Consider the following 25666-nt stretch of genomic DNA (forward strand, 5'->3'; position numbering starts at 1 on the left):
CTAATTGCAGATCGAATCTGATAATCCATGGAACTATAACGAAAACAAAAGGTAAACCTTTTATCTTTTTTAACCTTTTTGTGACAATTAGATGTACCCCTCTTGTTCTTATTCCTACATTGAGATTTCACTTTCTCCAGTGTTGTGTCCAACAAGACATTAGGATACCCTCATTGTCTAAGCCTATTGTATAGGTCTTGAGATTGTGTTTCAAAACCCTCTGTAGTATTATTAAGGTGGCATACCCTCAGGAATTGGCTGTATGGTAATGAATTGATGGTATATACAGGATGAAAGCTGTCATGATGCAATATGGAATTAGTTGCTAACGGTTTCCTATAAACTGACGTACATTTACTGTCATCTTTAATTTCCAATAAACCATCAAGAAACTTCAACCGCGTACCTCCGAAATTGTATGTAAACAGCATATTCATCTGATTAACTTCATTCAGATGATTAACAAATTCTTCAAAGATTTCTCTGGAGCCATCCCAAATGATGAACACGTCATCCACATATCTCAAATAGAGCTTAATATATTGAAGGAATCGATTAGTGTTGTAAATGTATTTTTCCTCCAACGTACCTAAAAATAAATTAGCAAAGGTGCATGCTGCCGGAGTTCCCATCGCAGTCCCCACATTCTGAAGGTACCACGTAGAATCAAAAGTGAAGGCATTATGTGTTAGAATGAAATAAATGGCTTCACACACAAAATCAACAAAACTCTGCTCTTTTCCTGTCGTATCAAGAATTTCTCTGATAATGTCAACACCCAATCTCTGGGGGATTCTTGTATACAAACTCTCCACATCTATGGATGCTAGCACAAAGCCTGGTTGCCAAACAAAATCATCAACCACATTCAGAAATGCTGTATAGTCATATATTTTGAATGTGTACGCTATCCATACATGTTATCCGGGGATACGGTACCCTTTCTAACCTTTGTGCAATCACGTGCAATCCATACTGGGCCTAACACCATCTGAGCCTGCCTCCTGAGACATATATTTTGAATGTGTACGCTATCCATACATGTTATCTGGGGATACGGTACCCTTTCTCACCTTTGTGCAATCACGTGTAATCCATACTGGGCGTGAGAACGGCTGGCGAGCTGTTAAGCAAGCTACAGCACCTGTCCAGACAAGTACAGGGATTCCCTAGCGAGGAGACTTATTTGATTGTTTTCAATGTTGGGACAGCAATTTTTGGGGAGCACTATACTCTGGAGAATGATAGATGGGGCCCACCATACACTGGAACATTCCAAAGGTGGACATCAGACACTGGAGCAGCATTTACAGGGCCCATTATACACTAGAGCATTAGAAATGGGGCCCATTATGTTTGGAGTATTATTTGGGCCCATAAGACAGTGGAGCTTCATCCATGGGGACCAACATATACTGTAGCATTATGTGGAGCTCATCATATACTGTTTCAAACATTATATGGGACCAATGATTCTGTATGGAGAAATAGATGGGCCTCGTCATGAGATGTAAAAAGTGAGGTATTTTTCATTGTACTATACCGCTATTTCTCTGCCGTATCGGAGCATGATGAGTTGTGGTATGTGTTAAAGGGGCGCTCTTTCGCCCAGGGCACATGAAAACCTGGAGCCAGCCCTCCCCCCCCCCACAGTTTGTAGCCAAATAACCCCCATTTTTCAGTGCGTAACTTGTATTATGAAGTTAATTAAGGTTGACAAGCTTAAGAAAGAAGAATTGATGCTTTTGGCATTCAAATGGGCACTGTAGGTGTGTTTCCTGTCCTCCTCTCACTGCCGACTTTTATTCCCCATTGACTTACATTGGGTTTCGTGTTTCGGGACGACCCCGACTTTTCCCTATAATCGGACGATCTTGCTCGACCCGACTTTTGGAAAAGTCGGGTTTCACGAAACGAAACGCGACCCTAAAAAACCAAAAGTCGCTCAACTCTAGTAATGAGATCTGAGACCATATGTCTAATAGCTCCTATGTGTATAATGCGATCAGTACAATGGAACCTACAGTAAGAGCAGTCGGCACACTTGAAATTGCCCTTGGGAGTCCCTTTACTCAACCAGGTCTCACGATTCGTCACAATCTGATTTTCACCAGAATGTCTCTAATTCTGGTACTCCGCTTGCAAGAAATGAGGGGCCCTCCAGCTACAATGTCACTTACATCCCTGTCTTGTTCCAAGATGTGCTAGTTCTTCCTAATTGCAGATCGAATCTGATAATCCATGGAACTATAACGAAAACCAAAGGTAAACCTTTTATCTTTTTTAACCTTTTTGTGACAATTAGATGTACCCCTCTTGTTCTTATTCCTACATTGAGATTTCACTTTCTCCAGTGTTGTGTCCAACAAGACATTAGGATACCCTCATTGTCTAAGCCTATTGTATAGGTCTTGAGATTGTGTTTCAAAACCCTCTGTAGTATTATTAAGGTGGCATACCCTCAGGAATTGGCTGTATGGTAATGAATTGATGGTATATACAGGATGAAAGCTGTCATGATGCAATATGGAATTAGTTGCTAACGGTTTCCTATAAACTGACGTACATTTACTGTCATCTTTAATTTCCAATAAACCATCAAGAAACTTCAACCGCGTACCTCCGAAATTGTATGTAAACAGCATATTCATCTGATTAACTTCATTCAGATGATTAACAAATTCTTCAAAGATTTTTCTGGAGCCATCCCAAATGATGAACACGTCATCCACATATCTCAAATAGAGCTTAATATATTGAAGGAATCGATTAGTGTTGTAAATGTATTTTTCCTCCAACGTACCTAAAAATAAATTAGCAAAGGTGCATGCTGCCGGAGTTCCCATCGCAGTCCCCACATTCTGAAGGTACCACGTAGAATCAAAAGTGAAGGCATTATGTGTTAGAATGAAATAAATGGCTTCACACACAAAATCAACAAAACTCTGCTCTTTTCCTGTCGTATCAAGAATTTCTCTGATAATGTCAACACCCAATCTCTGGGGGATTCTTGTATACAAACTCTCCACATCTATGGATGCTAGCACAAAGCCTGGTTGCCAAACAAAATCATCAACCACATTCAGAAATGCTGTATAGTCATATATTTTGAATGTGTACGCTATCCATACATGTTATCCGGGGATACGGTACCCTTTCTAACCTTTGTGCAATCACGTGCAATCCATACTGGGCCTAACACCATCTGAGCCTGCCTCCTGAGACATATATTTTGAATGCGTACGCTATCCATACATGTTATCTGGGGATACGGTACCCTTTCTCACCTTTGTGCAATCACGTGTAATCCATACTGGGCGTGAGAACGGCTGGCGAGCTGTTAAGCAAGCTACAGCACCTGTCCAGACAAGTACAGGGATTCCCTAGCGAGGAGACTTATTTGATTGTTTTCAATGTTGGGACAGCAATTTTTGGGGAGCACTATACTCTGGAGAATGATAGATGGGGCCCACCATACACTGGAACATTCCAAAGGTGGACATCAGACACTGGAGCAGCATTTACAGGGCCCATTATACACTAGAGCATTAGAAATGGGGCCCATTATGTTTGGAGTATTATTTGGGCCCATAAGACAGTGGAGCTTCATCCATGGGGACCAACATATACTGTAGCATTATGTGGAGCTCATCATATACTGTTTCAAACATTATATGGGACCAATGATTCTGTATGGAGAAATAGATGGGCCTCGTCATGAGATGTAAAAAGTGAGGTATTTTTCATTGTACTATACCGCTATTTCTCTGCCGTATCGGAGCATGATGAGTTGTGGTATGTGTTAAAGGGGCGCTCTTTCGCCCAGGGCACATGAAAACCTGGAGCCAGCCCTCCCCCCCCCCACAGTTTGTAGCCAAATAACCCCCATTTTTCAGTGCGTAACTTGTATTATGAAGTTAATTAAGGTTGACAAGCTTAAGAAAGAAGAATTGATGCTTTTGGCATTCAAATGGGCACTGTAGGTGTGTTTCCTGTCCTCCTCTCACTGCCGACTTTTATTCCCCATTGACTTACATTGGGTTTCGTGTTTCGGGACGACCCCGACTTTTCCCTATAATCGGACGATCTTGCTCGACCCGACTTTTGGAAAAGTCGGGTTTCACGAAACGAAACGCGACCCTAAAAAACCAAAAGTCGCTCAACTCTAGTAATGAGATCTGAGACCATATGTCTAATAGCTCCTATGTGTATAATGCGATCAGTACAATGGAACCTACAGTAAGAGCAGTCGGCACACTTGAAATTGCCCTTGGGAGTCCCTTTACTCAACCAGGTCTCACGATTCGTCACAATCTGATTTTCACCAGAATGTCTCTAATTCTGGTACTCCGCTTGCAAGAAATGAGGGGCCCTCCAGCTACAATGTCACTTACATCCCTGTCTTGTTCCAAGATGTGCTAGTTCTTCCTAATTGCAGATCGAATCTGATAATCCATGGAACTATAACGAAAACAAAAGGTAAACCTTTTATCTTTTTTAACCTTTTTGTGACAATTAGATGTACCCCTCTTGTTCTTATTCCTACATTGAGATTTCACTTTCTCCAGTGTTGTGTCCAACAAGACATTAGGATACCCTCATTGTCTAAGCCTATTGTATAGGTCTTGAGATTGTGTTTCAAAACCCTCTGTAGTATTATTAAGGTGGCATACCCTCAGGAATTGGCTGTATGGTAATGAATTGATGGTATATACAGGATGAAAGCTGTCATGATGGAATATGGAATTAGTTGCTAACGGTTTCCTATAAACTGACGTACAATTACTGTCATCTTTAATTTCCAATAAACCATCAAGAAACTTCAACCGCGTACCTCCGAAATTGTATGTAAACAGCATATTCATCTGATTAACTTCATTCAGATGATTAACAAATTCTTCAAAGATTTCTCTGGAGCCATCCCAAATGATGAACACATCATCCACATATCTCAAATAGAGCTTAATATATTGAAGGAATCGATTAGTGTTGTAAATGTATTTTTCCTCCAACGTACCTAAAAATAAATTAGCAAAGGTGCATGCTGCCGGAGTTCCCATCGCAGTCCCCACATTCTGAAGGTACCACGTAGAATCAAAAGTGAAGGCATTATGTGTTAGAATGAAATAAATGGCTTCACACACAAAATCAACAAAACTCTGCTCTTTTCCTGTCGTATCAAGAATTTCTCTGATAATGTCAACACCCAATCTCTGGGGGATTCTTGTATACAAACTCTCCACATCTATGGATGCTAGCACAAAGCCTGGTTGCCAAACAAAATCATCAACCACATTCAGAAAGGCATTAGTATCCCAGATGTAAGAAGGGATCTTTTCAACAACCAGTCAATATACTGGGATAAGGGCTCTGTAACAGACCCTATCCCCGATACGATTGGACGTCCTGGAGGACAGGATGCAGATTTGTGCATTTTGGGTAAGTGGTACCAATGGGGACGCGTGGGGAACTCCGGCAGTAATTTTTCCGCCTGGCTCTGCGAGATAACGTTCATCATGACATATTTTCTAAGAAACGACCTGTGAAACATATGTCAATAAACCTGTGAGATTTCTTCAACTCAATGAGTGTGACCTTTCTTCTACGTTGAAAGTCTCAAACTGGACCATCAACACATATCCTACCCACGCCATGAATAGCGGGCCCAACCTCAATCAGGGTTTCCGCCTCATCATATACTTCCAGTCTCCCTCTTCCTCATCCTCCGCCTCATCATCCTATGCTGAATTACCCTCCACATCACTCCCAAGTTGGGAGCTGTGCAGCAGCGCATCGGCAAAGCGGCCAAACGCTCTGCTGCAGCTGATCTGCTTAGGTGACACACCACACACTGCAGCAGAGCTTTGGCAAGGAATAAAACAACAGACCGATCAGTGGGGAGACACTGCAACTCCAACCTGGTCTGGTTGTCTGCAATAATGGGCGTAACCTGGTGGCGGCTTTAAAGCTCGGGAAGCTGGTCCACGTGCCATGCATGGCTCACGTGCTGAACCTGGTGATGCAGAAATTTATAAAAACATACCCTGACTTGCCGTACCTACTTGAGAAGGTGCACCGTATCTGCGCCCATTTGTGACCTGCCAACACGGTGGAACTCAAGATATCATATGTTGGCAAGGGTAACTGAGTAGCAGAGGGCATTTTCTGAATACCAGCTTAAACATGCCCGTCACATGAGACTCAGCCAAGACACATAACAACTGTCAAGTGGGTGTGGATCGCTGATATTTGTGAGGTGCTTGATAACTTTGAGTACTGAACCAAGCTTGTGAGCGGTGATCAGGCTATTATCAGCGTAACCATCCCTATGCTATGTCTGCTGAAAAAATCGCTACAGAATCAAAAAATGGAATCTTTGCGTACCCAGCAGCTGGGTATGGAGCAAGATTTCACAATGGGTGATACTACACAGCCCAGCCAATATCATCAGGTAACATTGGGGGATGAAGAGGATGATGAAAATGAGGAGGGAGGGGACTCCTTTTTCAGTGGTACCGAGGGGACACCTCATGCTACAGAGGGGAATCCCAACCTCAGCTTCATGTCTGTCCAGCATGGGTGGGCTGAAGAGGAGAAGGTGGAGGAGGAGAGTCAGTGTGAGGAGAGGATGGGTCAATACCCACCCAATTTTCTGTGACCCCTGAAGGAGGAACAATTTCTTCCTTCCGGGGTCACAGAAAATTTTCCTCTATGCAGCTTGGAACACATGGCACACTTCATATCTGACTGTCTGTGCCAAGACCCTCACGTAATCCACATTTTCAATAGTAACCTATACTGGTTGGCCACCTTTCTAGACCCACGGTACAAGGAAAAATTTCCTTCGCTATTGTTGCAGTCACCAAGGGGTTTCACAATGGAATCCTTCAAGAAGGCTGTTGTCGATAATTTGATGGCAACAGCACCCTCAGACACCACTGCTAGCAGAGATACCAGCTCTGTGCAACAGCATGCATTAATGGGGAGAGAGACGCCATGCAGGTCCAAAAGAGGTGGTGGTAGAATGTCCACAAACTGGGCCATCTTCAATAAACCGGCTCATCACCAAGGACTAGCTAGAACAGTAGCAATGTCAAGGAGGGAGAAGTTGAACATGATGGTCAACGACTAAGTGACCATACCTGCGTCCTTCCTGATGCTTCTGTACCGTTTAATTACTGGGTATCCAAGCTGCATAGTTGGCCTGACCTCTCCTTCTATGTCTTGGAGGTGCTGGCCTGCCCTGCTGCTAGTGTGATGTCAGAGCTAGAGTTGAGCGAAACGGGTCGGTCAATTTAAAAAACTGCCGACTTTCGCCAAAGTCAGGTTTCATGAAACGAAACCCGACCATAGCGTGAGGTCGGCCATGATGTCGGCGACCTGAGCGCCAAAAGTCGCGTTTTAAATGAAGCTTCCAGCGCCTTTTTTCAGCCAATGATGGAGGACGCACACTGTGGGCAACGCGATGACATAGGCAGCGGCCAGCACCATCTTAGAGAAGGGCATTGAAGTGATTGGCTGGCTTTGTGTGGTGTCACAGTGAGTATAAAAGGCTGTGAACGCCGACCGTCATCTTACGTCTGCCGATCTTACAATAGGGAGAGGTGCTGCTGCTGATTCTTAACAGGGAGAGTGTTAGGCAGGGAAGAAGAAGAAAAAAACTGCTTCTGCTGATAGCGCTTTTCACTGTACAGTTAGTGTGCAGTGAAAGTGGAGGATTTTTGTTGTGTGCAGCAGCACTGGTGGTGATTAGGTTGCCTTTTAAGGCTACCTGCTAGCTGCATTGCTGTGCGCACACTGCTGTTCAAACTGTTTTTTCAAAGCACTCCAAATTTTATTATTTTGTCCTGGTGAGTTACTGAGCGTTCATTTTTTCACACATCGTCTAGTAGTGTACACTCCTCACACACTACTGTGTATTCCGTCTGGTATCACGGACAAATAGAAGCTACCTGTGTGTGACTCTAGAAAAAATAAACGAGAAGTGTGTCCGTTTTTCCACACCTACACCTTAGAGTCGTGTCCATTTTTCAAACAGTTTCGTATATCTGCTGTTTGATTACAGTCAAAACTAGACAGAGACAGCGTGTGTCAGTCCGTATCCAAATACACTGAGCTTGACAATTTTACACACACACCGTACAGCGGTGTACGCTCCTCACACACTACCGTGTATGCCGGCTGGTATCACGGACAAATAGAAGCTACCTGTGTGTGACTCTGGAAAAAATAAACGAGACGTTTGTCCATTTTTCCACACCTACACCTTAGAGTCGTGTCCGTTTTTCAAACAGTTTCGTATATCTGCTGCTTGATTACAGTCAAAACTAGACAGAGACAGCGTGTGTCAGTCCGTATACAAACACAAGGAGCTTGACTATTTTACATACACACCGTACAGCGGTGTACGCTCCTCACACACTACCGTGTACCGCCTTCTAGCACGGACAAATAGAAGCTACCTGTGTGTGACTCTGGAAAAAAAAACCGAGGCATTTGTCCGTTTTTCCACACCTACACCTTAGAGTCGTGTCCGTTTTTCAAACAGTTTCGTATATCTGCTGTTTGATTACAGTCAATACTAGACAGAGACAGCGTGTGTCAGTCCGTATCCAAATACACGGAGCTTGAATATTTTACATACACACCGCACAGCGGTGTATGCTCCTCACACCCTACCGTGTACCGCCTTCTAACACGGACAAATATAAGCTACCTGTGTGTCTCTGGGAAAAAAAAAACGAGGAGTTTTTCCTTTTTTCCTGACCTAGACGTTAGAGTCGTGTCCGTTTTTCAAACAGTTTTGTATATCTGCTTGTTGAATTACGGTCCAATATATACTGTAAGAGCGTCTGTGACTAGCATAATATATACGTTGATTTAATTGGTTTCATACACCTTACACAGCTGGACGCTCCTCATACGGTACCATCTCTCTGCTGGTATTTCTGGTACATTTTCCCAAACATGAGAAAGTCTGGTGGAAGTGTCCGCGGACGTGGGCGGGGGCGGCAGCTGGTACTGATGGTGGTGGTGCATCGGCTGGTTCTGGCAAAAGCACAATAGCAGCTAAGGCAGGAGGTGTTGAGCCTACGTCATCCTCTGGGCCAAGAAGGCCTGTAAGGTTGCCTTTTCTTGGAGTCGGAAAACCGCTTTTAAAGCCGAAGCATCAGGAACAGGTTTTGGCGTACATTGCCAAAACAGCCACCAGCTCTATTGCCTCCTCTTCTGAACAGTCGAAAACTGCAAGCACGGAGTCGTTAGTGCAGGGTTCTGGTCATAAAAAACCCCTTTCCTTGTGTCCTTCACCTAAACCAAAAGTTACGGATGCGGCAGCCCACACTTCAGATTACTCTATGGAGCTCTTTTCACATTCCATGCCTGGGTTATCCAGTCAAATCCTTTATTCCCCAGTCCAAGAAGAATCTTACATGGAGTGCACTGATGCACAGCCACTGCTAGATGATTCTGCTGGTACATTGACCCACAGCACTACATTGCCCTCGCAGTCTATTGAGCCAGAATCTGACCCTGATGAAACCCAGGTGCCCCTTCCCGCATACCATACCACCTTAGGGCAGTTTCACACGTCAGTGTCTCCGGTACGTGTAGTGACAGTTTTCTCACGTACCGGAGACACTGACAAACGTAGACGCATTCTAATGAATGTGTCTATGCAGATGTCAGCGTGTTTTAACGAACCATGTGTCCATGTGCAAAATACGCTGACATGTCCATTTTTGTGCAACAGCACGGATCACACGGACCCATACAAGTCAATGGGTCTGTGTTAGCATGTACCGCACACGGATGGCGTCCGTGTGCTGTCCGTGTGCCGTCCGTGTGCGTTATCCAAATATAGGGTTAACGTTGAAACCAATTGTATCAATACCAGCCAGGTGTCTAGACATTGCCTGCAAAATAGTTGGCTCATAGTCTGGACAGTTTTTGGAGTGAGGTGAAGTTGGACTCTTCTCACAGTGGTTGCAAGTTTGTGGTTTGGTCATTTTTCACAAAATTATGGCCCCACGTGTGGACACAGAACAGCTTATACATCTGGTGGAGCAACATCCCGAACTTTGGGACACTCGATCTGACGGATACCATGACAGGCTGGCCATAGAACGTGCTTGGTTTGCTGTAGCTGAACAGCTCTACCCTAGACCTGGTTGGGCCACATATTCACCAGCCAAGCAGGCAAAGTTTGGTAAGTTACCCCATAGATGTTCCTTTTTCTCAATCAAATTCAAAAATGTTTTCATATGACCAGATTTTACATGGTTAGATTTGCAAGGTGACATATGTAGCAAAAACACACATTAGCTTCATATTTTTCGCATTTGTCTCTTGAATCACATCATATATATTACATTTAGTCCTAGGTTTATAGTCTGATCCCTCTATTTAAGATACTAATTCATCATTAACCATGCTTTGTGAAAACTTTAAAGACATGCAGTGTGTGTCTGTGGCAGTATTTTTGTGTTGCTCACTAGCTTCATGTCTGTTACACTTTTGTTGGGATACTACATTTGCAAAAAAATACATTTACCTTGCTAAATCAATGGCTACTTGTCAGACGTGTTAACAATGTGAAGTTTTTCACTGTTCCATGGGCTAACAATTGTGTTATATCATATTTTACAGTCTGTACTGTATAAAACGATATCTGTACAGATGTCTCACATTTTTGGGGTTTTGCCCTAACTAGGCTACCATATTTAGCCATGTGTGAATTTCCGGCGCAAATTGAAAAAAAAATTAGCCTTGCAAGTGTAAATTACGTTGTTTAAATGAGAAGGTGATCGCATATGACTTAGTTTACATGTAAGGATCATCATGTGCTTCATACTACTATTAAGCGCCCATACACAACATATTCCCAAAACAAAATAACACACTTGGACTGTTTGTATGTCACATTTGTTGGTTGACCCACCACTGAATATGTCTGAGTGTGCTAAATTGAAGATTTAGACTGAAATCTAGACACCACACAAAATATTTTACACACTGCAAGCCCTTGCATTTGTCTGCTGGTAATTTTTACTTGTGTGAAGGTTTGTGTTGTTCTACACAACAAGTCTGGCAGGCTATGTTGTTTCTGAGCGGATTTTAGACATGGGCATGGTGAACAAACATCACATTTTGGGTCACAGCATGGATGAAAATGGTCACACACTTCTTAGTCTTAGTGTCCAGGCCAAAAGTGTTTGGACATTTTTGTGAAAATAGTGTACCGCGCTCCCTAACTGCATACAAATTGGGCTCCAAAGGCACAATGTGTTTAGAAGTGAAACAGAAAGTAAATTCACATCAAATGTCTCACAAAAAGTCTACACTTCTCTTCATCCCAGCCTGCTCTGCACCGCATTGGTCCCCATTGTGATCTACTTACTGCGATCAGGACGGCACCTGCTCTTCAGCCAGAGTCAGGGTAAGCCTCTATGTGTTGCAGCAGTAGCCTGTTACAGTGCACCAGTATTATTGCAGGCCTGTTTGATTCTTATCTCCTTCACTCTCCTGAGAAGTGTAGGCTTTTTGTGAGACATTTGATTTGAATTTACTTTCAGTTTCACTTCTAAACACATTGTGCCTTTGGAGCCCAATTTGTATACAGTTGGGGAGCATGGTACATTATTTTCAAATGTATCTATGTTTTATTTTGACAGTTTGAGCACAGATTATGTCTAGGTACCACCAGGCTGTCTCTTGTAGTGGTCAGCACCTTTGAATTTTTTATTGTTTTGATATTTTTGTTAAGCCATCATGATCCACAAACCAAACATTATGAAATACAACATAGCTGAAAATCTTATGTTGGTATTGAAAAAATATTTTAATGTTGTGCTTTCTGTAATTTTTGCATTTTTAACACTTTACCAACAGTTGACTTGGTCAAACGGCGTTGGCGCTCAGCGAGGGACCAGTTCAGGTGGGAATTTAATCCCCTCCACTACCGGTGCTTCCAAGAAGAGGCAATATGTGTACTACCGCAATTTAGCTTTCCTAAGGCCAATCTTGGAGCTAAATCCGAAAGTGACTGTGTGTGTTTGCCAAAACATAATAACCTTGCAACAACACTGTTTTCATTACAAAAATTTCTTTACAGAAATGTTTTAAACGGCCCCCCAAAATTGTGGACCCATAGTTCCATAATATTAAGAATGTTCAAATTTTACACATACACAAGTGTATACTGTATGTTAAAATGTGAAGAGTTTCCATAGTCAACACCTACCTTCATGTTTTCCAAAATTACCACAATGTAACTGTGGCAAAACATTTCTGTATCCCTGATCACAGCAGCATGGATATGAAATTACTGGTATTGAAAGGTAACTTCACATCTCAGAGAGAGAGACGAGTTTGGGAGTACAAATTTATGACGAACTTTGACACTCTCAGTGCTGGAATGAATGTGTCGCATGGATTTATGTCTTTTTACATCAATTAAGGAATTTCCTTTTAAAACCTTGCGGGGCAACACAGAACTAGACCCCAATCAGAGGACCATAAAACATCCAGACTCCTTATCTATGAACTGGTCCAATGTTTATATTTATGTTTCTCCCTCTCCCATATTGATAGTTCTGCTTCACGTCACTTGTCTTATCTATTGCATTTTTTCTAGGCTGTATTGTGCATAAATATGTGACTTCAGATTTTGTATTAGTCTAGCCTGATGAAGAGACCTGAGTAGTCTCGAAAGCTTGCAATGTATTACCATCTTTTCAGTTAGCCATTAAAAGGTATCAACTACTGAGGACTCTCAATCCTGAATATTTCACAATGTAACTAGTTATTTGATTTAATGTTTGGTGTCAATTATTTATATTTATGCCACAATGTCTTTTCTCCTAGGATGTATGACAACCTGGATGACTTAGATGATTCGCCCACCCCAGACAGATCATTGGCATGTACCTCAGCCTCGGAGACCGAACCCCCAGCGGACCCCACTCCACCAACACAGCCTGAACAGGTGTCTGATGCCGGTGAAGCCTCCACTGATGCTGCTCAGGGAAGCACACAACAATCTGGTGAAGCAACATCACAAGCAGCAGCCCCAGCACCACAGGCAGCATCAACATCATCAGCCCCAGCAACACAGGCAGGATCAACAGCCAATGTCCCTCGCTATCTTGCCCACACTCTCAGAGATCGACGAAACAGGCAACATGAAGACACACAAATGTTACCTGAGCTGATTGATGCGCAAGTTTTAAGCATCCTTAATTCCCTGACACCCGAAAATTCAGTAGAGCGGTTTTGTAGGTCCCTCTCACACAGCCTAGCAAAAGTTCCTGAAGAACGGCAGGAACGTGTATGGGCTGCTGTTTTGACACTCATTGCTGCATGTCAGGGAGAGCAGGAACCCAACCATGTTCTAGGGCCCATAGAACAATGGCAAGCTGGCCAGCTTCCCATACAAATGGCATCTGATACCAACATCAGAGATGTGCCAAATGTTGGAACACTATCCTCATGGGCTGAACCTATCACAGCAACACAACAAGCTGAGAGCATGGCTGCATCCATTCCTTTGCCTCCAGCTCCTTCCTCTAGACAACATTATGGCCCAATGTCCGGCCCTTACTCTGGCCCTCCTGCTTCTTCCTCAAGCCAATATTATGGCCAAATATCTGGCCCTTATTCTGACCCTCCTGCTCCTTCCTCAAGCCAATATTATGGCCAAATGTCCGTCCCTTATTCTGGCCCTCCAGCTCCATCCTCAAGCCAATATTATGGCCAAATGTCCGGCCCTTATTCTGGCCCCCCTGCTCCTGCCTCTAGCCAATGTTATGGCCAAATGGCCGGCCATGCTTCTGGGTCTTTAGCTCCTGCCTCAAGACATTCTTCACAAAAAAGGTCTCTCAGTTTTTTGGTTACTCCTTCCCGTGCCTCCAGACATCATTATGTCCAAGGGTCTGCCCCCACCAGCACCTACAGCCAACATGTGAGGCTCTGAGCCATGTTCCTGTTCTGTTTGACTTTGCCCTTACTTTTGCCCTTATCAAAGATGGAGTAAGTAGCTTCACAAGGGGCCATCTTGTTCCTGTTTGACTTTGCCCTTACTTTTGCCCTTATCAAAGATGGAGTAAGTAGCTTCACAAGGGGCCATCTTGTTCCTGTTTGACTCTTCCTGTTTCCTGCCTGCTGTGTACAAAAGGGACTCAGCACATTATACCTGTGCTTGTGTATCTGGATCTTCACCTGCTGCCAAGCTTGGAGAACTCGCATTGTGCCTTCTTCTTCTATACCTCGGGATTCCCCGTTTGTTACTTACCTGCCATCCTGCCTGACCGCCTCTCCTGTCCGGATCTGCTCTGCTTCATTCATCTCTGCGGCCTGCTCTCCGCTTGAAGCCTGGTCCAGGCTCAGGACTTTAGGACTGTGTGCTCCCGGACCTCAGACTCTCGCCAGTTGGTTCGTACAGACTCTACCTGTTGCCAGAACTTATATCTGCTTACCGTGTAATACTGAAGCCTGCTTCCTGCAATACCCCTGAACTATCTATGAACTATCTACTATCTATATTCTATGATTCTATCTTTGCATAGTACTGTGACCTGTTGCTACAATACAATACTGAACCTTTGAACATATACTGTGTCTGTCTTCTCTGACCCATGCTACCGAGTTCCATAGAACCTATAGTACCAATTTGACAGGATACACAAGCCAATAATATGGAGCTCGCTGGGTCAGATTCTGTGGAAGTACGCCTTAAAAAGATATGCACATTTATCTCAGGACTTCAAGGGGAGCTTCAGGCTACCAAAACAAAATTGTCGGCACTAGAGACTCAAGCTAACCATAATGCTACCATAGCCGATACGTCCATTCAGGCGTTAGCTACTCGTCTCTCAAAACTAGAGACTACAGTTTCAGCCCCAGCCGCAACCCCACCTTCGATTCCAGCTTTCCCTAAACTCCCGCCATTCAGGTTCGGTGGCGAAAGAGAAAAGTTCCGAGGGTTCCTAAATCAGTGTCAGCTGTATTTTGCTGCGCATGCGGCTCAGTTTCCAACAGGACGAGACAAGGTGTTAGCTATGATAATGCTGTTAACCAACAAGGCTCTTGCTTGGGCAAATCCCCTGATTGAAACTAATGATGTCTGTTTGAATTCTTTAAATGACTTTATTTCCGCAATGTGTCAGATGTTCGATGACCCCAACCGAAGTGCCACAGCAGAAACCGCATTGCTGGCCCTCCATCAGGGAAAGCGTCGTGTCGTAGAATACGCGATGGAATTTCGGAGGTGGGTGTTGGATACCACATGGTGCGACTCAGCAAAATGCGCAGTGTTTAGGAGGGGGTTATCTGCCGCAATTAAAGACGAATTGGCTAGAGGCGAGTCACCCACTGCCCTGGGAGACTTCATAATCCATTGCATTCGTATTGATATTCGTCTTGCAGAACGCCGGCAAGAGAGATGGGCAGATGCTAACCGCAGTAATTTTTTAACCTTGCCGTCTCCCTCCAGGGAAGCTCAGAACAAGTCTTTCCTCCCGGTTGAGTCAGAACCTATGCAGTCCGGAGAAGTCCTCCTGACCCACGCAAGGAGCACCGTTTTAGAGAAAATTTATGCTTCTATTGTGGAAAATCAGGTCACTATATTTCAAATTGTCCCGGTAAGAATCGCAAGACCACGGCTGCGGTAATAGAATGTGACTTTTCGGATGTATCTTCAGTAGTTTCCCACTCAAACCCTCCTAGGAAGGAAATAGTCGACTGGAATCACGACTTCTCCGACTGTACTTCAGAAATATTCTCACCGGTGAATGCAGCCATCTCATCAGTAAGTTCCACTACTTCGACCTTGGACGGCTCAAGGAAGGACTCGCACTGTTATATCCCCATCAAGATATGGACCCAGTCCCAGTGGATTACTAGTTTCGCTATGGTTGACTCAGGGGCCAGCGGCAATTTTATGGACATTACATTCGCTAAAAAACACAATATATGTTCACAAAGGAGGATTTCTCCGGTATTGATGGAAACTGTGGATGGTTCCCCACTGGTATCCGGGCCCGTAGACCTTGAAACAACGTCACTGAAAGTCCGTATGGGGGCGGATCACTCAGAAAGACTGTCCTTCTTGTTAATTTCTTCCCCTCATTTTCCCATAATCCTAGGATTACCATGGCTACGACTGCAAAACCCTACTATCAATTGGGAGACGAAAGAAATACAGTTTCCAAGAAGACAGATATCATCTAAAGAACCAGCTTTAGTTGGGTCAGCATGCTCAGTTGACCTAAATCTACCAATAGAGTATCAGGATTTCATCGATGTATGTGACAGAAAAAATGCAGACAAATTACCTCCACATCGGCCGTACGATTGCCCCGTGGAACTGCTACATGGTGCCGCGATTCCGTTCGGTAACATTTACCCTTTGGCTGGGCCAGAACTAAAAGCCCTCAAGGAGTATATCGATGAGAACCTAGCCAAGGGATTTATACGACCATCTTCCTCTCCAGCGGGTGCCCCAATCTTCGTAAAAAAAAAGGATGGTTCACTCCGCCCATGTATTGATTACCGAGAACTCAACAAAATTACGATCAGGAACTCCTATCCACTTCCATTAATTCCTGAACTACTTGAAAGGGTGCGACACTCGAAAATCTTCACGAAATTAGATCTCCGTGGAGCATACAATCTAGTACGGATCCGCCCCGGTGACGAGTGGGAAAACAGCCTTCCGGTCACGCTATAGGCATTTTGAGTACCTCGTCATGTCTTTTGGTCTCCGTAATGCACCGGCTACATTTCAACACTTGGTGAATGACATTTTCAGAGACATACTCGATATTTTTGTTGTTTATTTGGATGACATTTTGATCTTTTCCAGCAACATCGAGGAGCATCAGCAGCACGTGAGAGTAGTCTTGGATCGTCTACGGCAGAATCACTTGTATATCAAGTTGGAGAAATGCGAATTTCACAAGACGGAAATCCAATTCTTGGGGTATGTTATCTCTCCTCAGGGTCTCAGCATGGATGCCAGTAAAACTCAAGCCATTCAGGAGTGGCCAATTCCCAAGTCTGTGAAAGAAGTACAACGATTTATTGGATTCGCCAATTTTTACAGACGATTCATTAAAAATTTTTCGGAGATCGTCATACCCATCACCCAATTGACCCAGAAGAAGATACCATTTGTCTGGTCACCGCAAGCGCAGACAGCATTTTCCAAGTTAAAATTCACATCAGCACCGATCCTCGTACATCCGGATCGAGCTTTCATAATGGAAGTAGACGCTTCCGACTGTGCGATAGGGGCCATACTCTCGCAAAGAACAGGTGAGAAAGATCTTTTACACCCTTGTGCCTTTCTTTCCCAGAAATTGTCGCCCGCAGAGAGAAATTACGATGTCGGGAATAAAGAGCTATTGGCCATTATAACCGCATTCAAGGAATGGAGGCATCTACTACAGGGAGCATCTCACCAGATTGTTGTATTTACGGATCATCGGAACCTCGAATTCATGAGATCGGCAAGGTGTCTAAAACCTAGACAGGCCCGATGGACTTTATTTCTTAATCAGTTTGACTTCATTGTTTCCTACAGGCCAGGCTCTCGTAATGGGAAGGCCGATGCACTATCTAGGATTCACTCAGGAAACGTAACTCCAGCATTACCTCCGAGGACTATACTCTCAGAAAGAAACTTCATAGGAGTGTTACACAATCAAGATCTATTAACAGGTATTAAGGAAGCCTACGCTGGAGACCCACTACTGATCCGACCCCCCAATCAGGTAAACCTAACCTTGAAAAACAGACTTTGGTTTCAGGGGCAACGCCTGTATATTCCGGAAACGGTCAGACTAAGTGTACTAAAACTAATGCATGACTCAAAGATCGCCGGTCATAGAAGAGTCCAGAAGACTCAGGAATTCTTGTCTCGCTTCTTTTGGTGGCCGACCTACCGGAGAGACGTTCAGCATTACGTCTCGTCATGTGAGGTATGTGCAAGATCAAAGGTTCCCCGCTCCTCACCTATGGGACTGTTACAACCCCTCCCTATTCCATCTCGCCCTTGGGGGTCTGTTTCAATGGATTTCATTGTAGAATTGCCTACTTCTAAGGGGAAAAATACTATCCTAGTAGTGATCGACCGTTTGACCAAGGCTGCCTATTTCATTCCCTGTATCGGTCTTCCGACAGCCGAACAGACAGCGGACCTCACCGTACAAAATGTTTTTCGGCTACATGGAGTTCCTGACGAAGTGATATCAGATCGAGGGGTCCAATTTACCTCAAAATTTTGGCGAAGATTCTGTGCCGCCCTGGACATCAAGGTAAATCTATCATCTGCTTTTCATCCGCAGTCGAACGGACTAATCAAACCTTGGAGCAGTATTTATGTTGCTACGTATGCCACTTGCAAGATGATTGAGTAAACTTACTCCCGATGGCCGAACTTACATATAACAACTCGCAGAGTGCCTCCACCAAGCAGTCTCCTTTCTTCGCCAATAAGGGGTATCATCCCAGCATCCTCCCTCGACTCCCGATAGACACGTCTGTACCCGCAGCAGCTGACCGAATTACGTGTTTACAACCAAATTTAGAGTCTTTGAAACAAACGCTGGCTACAGCTCAAGAGAGATACAAGAGAGCTGCAGACAGGTTCCGTAAACCAGCACTAACATACAAGGTAGGAGACATGGTCTGGCTTTCGACAAGAAATTTGAAATTAAGGATTCCGACATCTAAGTTGGGACAGAAATATGTTGGCCCATACAAAATCGACAACATAGTGAGTCCTGTAGCCTACCGTCTTAAGTTGCCTACATCTTTGAAAATACACCCTGTTTTTCATGTCTCCTTGCTTAAACCGGTAGTACCGAATCCTTTTCCTGGACGTACACCTGTTCCACCTGGTCCGGTTCTCATTGACGGGCAAGAAGAATTTATCGTGGAAGGGATCATCGACTCTCGGATCCATAGGGGGAAACTTCAGTACTTGGTGAAATGGCAGGGTTACCCATCGGAGGAGAATTCCTGGGAACCTCAGGAGAACATTCGAACTCCCCGTCTGATCCAACGGTTCCACAGCCGATACCCCAATAAACCTGATCTAAGGTCGTCCGGAGGACATCCTTGAAGGAGGGAATAGTGTGAGGCTCTAAGCCATGTTCCTGTTCTGTTTGACTTTGCCCTTACTTTTGCCCTTATCAAAGATGGAGTAAGTAGCTTCACAAGGGGCCATCTTGTTCCTGTTTGACTTTGCCCTTACTTTTGCCCTTATCAAAGTTGGAGTAAGTAGCTTCACAAGGGGCCATCTTGTTCCTGTTTGACTCTTCCTGTTTCCTGCCTGCTGTGTACAAAAGGGACTCAGCACATTATACCTGTGCTTGTGTATCTGGATCTTCACCTGCTGCCAAGCTTGGAGAACTCGCATTGTGCCTTCTTCTTCTATACCTCGGGATTCCCCGTTTGTTACTTACCTGCCATCCTGCCTGACCGCCTCTCCTGTCTGGATCTGCTCTGCTTCATTCATCTCTGTGGCCTGCTCTCCGCTTGAAGCCTCGTCCAGGCTCAGGACTTTAGGACTGTGTGCTCCTGGACCTCAGACTCTCGCCAGTTGGTTCGTACAGACTCTACCTGTTGCCAGAACTTATATCTGCTTACCGTGTAATACTGAAGCCTGCTTCCTGCAATACCCCTGAACTATCTTTGCATAGTACTGTGACCTGTTGCTACAATACAATACTGAACCTTTGAACATATACTGTGTCTGTCTTCTCTGACCCATGCTACCGAGTTCCATAGAACCTATAGTACCAATTTGACACAACAATCTCAAAACGTGCCTTCCATCATCTCTGTGGGTGATAGTAGTCCTGTTAGTTTTGCCCATCCACAGCCCTATACTCTACCAGCAAGGCAGCAGACACCTGTGTTTGAGCATTTTGTTACACACAGTCATTTGACAAGAGGTGAGAATACTACATCACAATCCTATGCCAGCCAGATATCTGAGTCAGAAAGTACTTCAGATCACCCACAACATGTCCAGTCATCCTTTTTGGGAATGTCTTTGGAACCACAACCTTATCCACCATCTCCATTTGTTTCCCCGACAATGTTCACATCCACACCTCATCAAACACCAACACTCCAGGGCCAATTCTCTCAAGGTCAAATGGGCACACACTCTGCCAGCCCAGAACATGAAAACACACTCAATCCCAGTGATGAGTCTTTCTCTAGTCAGAGTGATTTAGTTGATTTGTAAATAATCTTGCTAAATATGTTGATGACTCCAAAAATGCAGCCAGAACAACATTCCCAAAAATTATAAAGGTGCTTTGTTTTCCTAGGCCATAACATTGAGTGTTTGGCTTCTGTATAGCCTTTCATTATCTGGAATCGTTTTGATATCGGCCAAAATGTTTGGTATAAGTCTGGGTGTGTGTGGGCTTGCACCCCTTTTTATTTTTTTTTTTTTTTTTTTTTTGGGGGGGGAGGTTGGAGTTGAGACTCTTGTTGTATTATAAGTAGTGTTGAGCATTCCGATACCGCAAGTATCGGGTATCGGCCGATATTAGCTGTATCGGAATTCCGATACTTACTTCCGATACTTTTTTCATATCGAATACCGTAATCGGAAGTTCCCATAATGCTATGAGCCCGCTCGATTTGATTCAGCCAATGGGAATCCTCAGAAGTGTGGGCACATCCTGGTAGGCATGTTAACTATTAGCATGGCTGTGATTGGCTGCTGAAATGATGTCATGATGCACTATAAAAGCCACTGCCGCCATTTCTGGTCACTCTGCTGTGAATTCAGTTAGGTACAGGCTGCTGTTGGGACAGTTAGAAATAGCGATTCTACTACACATATTGTGCTTTAACCAGGCTACATAAACCACCACTGTAGCTTTCTTTTCCCTAGCAGCAGTGTTCACAGCTGTCTGCAAGGGCTGTGTGAGTGCAGCTCACGCTGTGGAGGGGTCCTACAGCCACGTCTGGTTGTAGGCCGCCCAGAGTGCATCACTGCTGCTACATACATATTTTTCTTTTTGAGCTGCTTATTTTTCAAAAATTCTATCCAGTGTGCTTCCATCCGTATCCATATACGTTGGTTGCAAACACTAGTAGTAGACAGCGGAGCCTTTCTGCAGCCTTTCAGTGCTAGTGCCCACTTAGCTGCACTGTTCACGGCTGTCTGAGAGGTCTCTGACTGTGTGTGAGTGCAGCTCATGCTGAGTAGTGTGTCCTGCAGCTACGTCTGGTTGTAGGCCGCTCAGCTTGCATCACTGCCTCACACATATTTTTCTTTAATTGCAGCTCATTTTTTCTTCTCCTTTTAGTGTGCATCCATCCGTATCCATCTACATTGGTTGGTTGCAAACACTATATAGGAGCCTTTTTTCTGGCTTCTGCCCTTTATCTGCAGCCAGATTAGTATTACCCAATTTTTTTGGAGCCTCATCTTTTGCATTGTAGGTTACCTGCCTGCATTGTAATAGCTCCAAAATGTTTGATACTATCACTTTCAAATCTTTGGTCACATCCTTTTAGATTTTTTTTCCCCAAAAAAAACAATAAAGTTCACCAAACACTACATTTGAAAGTTGTGTAGGCCACATTAGCTCCTATTAAAGTGTAGTCCACACACACACTTCATAAAATTAGTGTTTCTTCTACCTGTAACCAGCTGTTCAGGAATAAGCACGCTAAACCCCCCCTTTGTACTTTCTGCCTATCTTTATCAGTCTAGCAAGATGAAGGCAGGAAGTAAGGCACGTGGGCGTGGAGTTTCAGCAGGGAGAGGACGTGGGGATTCTGCAGGGAGAGGACGTGGGGATTCAGTGCCTGCTGCGGGCACCAGTGAGTCAGCATCCCCCAGTTTTAGGTGGCAACAGTCCTTTATGCGCAGCTTTGTAGGACCTCGCCGTACCCCACTGCTGCGGGAGGAACAAATTGAAGCCGTTGTCAGATGGATGGCAGCTAACGCATCGACTTCAATTACTTCCACATCCCCTCAGGGCCAGAGCACCGAAGAGCAACCATCTGTCTCTTCACCACCTGCCAAAGTGCCCAGGCAGTCAGAGAGCCCTGGACAGGAGCCATCACAGTCTCTACTTCTGTTCTCTGAATCTGTTGGCTTGGAAAGAGGGGGGCCAGCCAAGCAGCATTCCAGAATGTGAAGAAGAGGGAGTATGCAGTGATGCGCAACTGCTTTGTCCCTCTGAATCTGAAGAGGCGGGTGGGCCAGTGCCTATGGTCAGCACACCTCAGTATGCATCAGATGATGATGAGACTCAGTTACCACTTTCTGGTGCGTACGGTGCTGGCGAGACAACCCAGGAGAAGCAGGTGTTTGAGGAGGGGAGTGTAGATGATGAGGTGCTTGACCCATCATGGCGTGAGGAACAGGAAGGTGGTGGGAGCAGCTCTGAGGAAGAGATTCCCCGAACGGCCAAAACAGGTGGGAGGGGGCAGACTTGGTTGCCTGTAGCCTCCACTTCGGCACCCGGTAGGAGCATTCCTCTTTCAAAAGGCAAAACGGGTGCTCCCAAGACTTGCAACCTCAATACCACAAATATGTGGAAACATGTGCGGACCAAGCACGAGGTGGAGTTACACAGACACACTGAAGATGTAGGCCAACGTACAGCACCACCTACCACCTCTTCAGCTTGTGTTGGGGCCTCTTCCTCAGCTCACACACAGCTGGTTCGGCTTCCTCACAGGATCGCCAAGGAAGAACCTCTGGCACTGTTGTCCGGAGACCCAGTGAACTTCCACCCACAGCACCATGTTCCCAGTCCTCCTCACACTCCCAGGCCACTCTACAGCCATCGGTAGCACAGGCATGGGATAAAAGGCGGCCATACTCGGCAAACCATCTCCGAGCACAGGCTCTGAATGCTGGCATTGCCAAGCTACTGGCACTTGAAATGCTCTCATTCAGGCTGGTGGAGACTGACACCTTCCGGGACTTGATGGCATTGGCAGTCCCACAATGCACCGTGCTGAGCCACTTTTATTTCAGCAGGCAAGCTGTCCCTGCCCTGCAAAAACATGTGGAAGGAAAAATACAGCATGCACTACTAAATGCCGTCAGTAGCAAGGTCCACCTGACCCCCGATGCGTGGACCAGTAACCATGGACAGGGACGATACCTTTCCCTCACTGCCCATTGAGTATTGACTTGTGTTGTGGAGCTGGGCACAGATCTGGAGAGTGGCGCTGTACGTGTTCTGCCAACTCCTCGGATTGCAGGAATCCAGTCTGTACACATTGACTCCTCCTCCTACTCAAGTTCCTCAGAAAACAGCGCAGCAGGAGCCTGTTACGACCGATATGAGCACAGCCGTGGCCAAACGTCAACAGGCCGTACTCAAATTAATTTCTTTGGGGAATCGAAGCCACACAGCGCAGGAGCTCTGGAATGCCATCAAGCAGGAGAGCGACGTATGGTTTCTGCCAGCGAATCTCCAGCCGGGCTTGGTAGTGTGTGACAATGGCCGAAATCTGGTGGCAGCTCTTGGCCTAGGCAACCTCACTCACATCCCATGTCTGGCACATGTGCTCAACTTGGTTGTGCAGAGCTTTCTGAGGGACTATCCGGATCTTGATGCACTGCTGGACAAGGTCCGCATAGAGTGCGCTCACTTGCGGCGTTCCAGCACGGCAAGATCGCGCCTTGCTGCTCTGCAGCGCCGATTACGCCTTCCGGAACATCGCATCATATGTGACCTACCAACCAGGTGGAATTCAATGTTACATATGTTGGAGCGGTTGTGTGAGCAGCAGGCAGCAGTCATGGAGTACCAGCTGCATCAGGCGCAAACAAGTTGCACTATGCGCCGGTCACACTTCAGCACCACTGAGTGGACCTCTATGAAGGACATCTGCCTCGTTTTGCGTGCCTTCGATGATTCCACATGGATGGCGAGTGCAGATGATGCACTAGTCAGCATGACTGTCCCCCTTATCTGCCTGCTTCAAAAAACACTGCAAGCACTAAGGGAGGAGGTTTTGAAAGAGGTGGAGGATGAGGAGTCCCAAATGCCATCTGCTTCTGGACAGTCTGCTCTACGTGGTTCCTCACAAAGGCCTAGGCAGGGGACACTTTGTGAGGAGGATGAGGAGGAATCGATGGAGGAGGAAGACATCTCTTCAGAGGAGGGAGGTACACAATCCTCTAGTCAGTATGTACAGCAAGGGTGGGGTGATGCAGAGCAGGCAGAAATGACGCCTCAAGCAGGGGACAGCGTTTCTTTGGCACTTGGGAGTCTGCAGCACATGGTTGATTTCATGCTGCAGTGCCTGAGAAACGACCGCCGCATCGCCCACATTCTCAACACGACTGATTATTGGGTGTACACCCTCCTAGATCCTTGCTACCGGGACAACTTACCACCGTTGAACCGGGAGCGTAAACTGCGGGAGTACCAAGACACACTGGTGCAGTCCATCATGTTTTCCATTCCACCCGACAGCAGTGGTGCTAGTGCTTTACAAAGCAGCTCTGTGCGTCGAGGCAGTGGAGGAAACTCGGCACAAAGAGGGAGCAGAGGCAGCACCTCAGCACAAGGCAAGACCAGTATGGCCCAAATGTGGCAAAGTATTGTGTGTCCGCCACAATTGTCTACACCATCACAGACGGCTCCAGGCAGCAGGAGGCAACGTTTTCGTCAGATGGTGACAGACTACATGTCTTGCCCTGTTAGTGTACTACCAGATGGCTCTTCCCCCTTCAAGTTTTGGGTCTCTAAGCTGGATACATGGCCAGAGCTTAGCCAGTATGCATTGGAGGTGCTGGCTTGCCCTGCTACCAGTGTATTATCGGAACGCGTCTTTAGTGCCACAGGTGGTGTACTAACAGACTGTCGCACGCGACTATCTTCCGATAACATTGACCGGCTTACTTTTCTGAAAATGAACAAGGCCTGGATCTCGCCAGAATTTGCCAGTCCTTTTCCCGAATAAATTATTGGTTGGCAACAGTATCCAGGTCTCCTGTTGTGCTCATGTTTCTACCACCTGAAATATAATCCCTGGGCTTCAACACAGCCAGTTGTCGCTCAGAAGTGTCGTCTGCACAGAGAAAACACTAGCTCCTGTGTTAGTGGGGTTCAGTAACGCCAGCTGCTCCCCTGCTGTGTGGACGGCAAAGTCTGCTCCATCCACATTCAAACTACTACTGATTTTTAACCGTGCTCCACTTAGACCTGTGGCTCCACTGTCTCTAGTTTTTCCCCTGGCCTCCAACCCCGCCAGTTGCTGCTCAGAAGTGGTGTCTGCACAATCCACACTTGTTCCTGTGTTACTGGGGCTCAGTCACGTCAGTTGATCCCCTGATGTGTGCCCGGCAATGTCTCCTGCTCTGTCCACATTCCCATTACTAGTAGTGGGAATGTGGACAGAGCAGGAGACCTTGCCGGACACACATCAGGGGATCCACTGACGTGACAGAGCCCCAGTTACACAGGAGCAAGTGTGGATTGTGCAGATGCCACTTCAGAGCTGTAACTGGCGGGGTTGGAGGCCTGAGGAAATACTAGAGACAGTGGAGCCAGAGGCCATAGTGGAGCACAGTTACAATCAGTAGTAGTCTACAACCTATATAAAACCTGCTGCAAGTTCGCCTCCGCCTGCTGCATGATTGATCCTGTGCTCCAACAATGCC

General features: G+C 45.5%; 1 pseudogene; it reads right to left on the reverse strand.

The window, feature by feature from the left end:
* Positions 1–25666, reverse strand: part of LOC141098496 (uncharacterized) — a 48391-nt pseudogene that overhangs the window by 12590 nt on the left and 10135 nt on the right.

The sequence above is a fragment of the Dendrobates tinctorius genome, unplaced genomic scaffold (assembly GCF_039654945.1).
Source record: "Dendrobates tinctorius isolate UK_male_01 unplaced genomic scaffold, ASM3965494v1 ptg000092l, whole genome shotgun sequence".
NCBI classification, from domain to species: domain Eukaryota; kingdom Metazoa; phylum Chordata; class Amphibia; order Anura; family Dendrobatidae; genus Dendrobates; species Dendrobates tinctorius.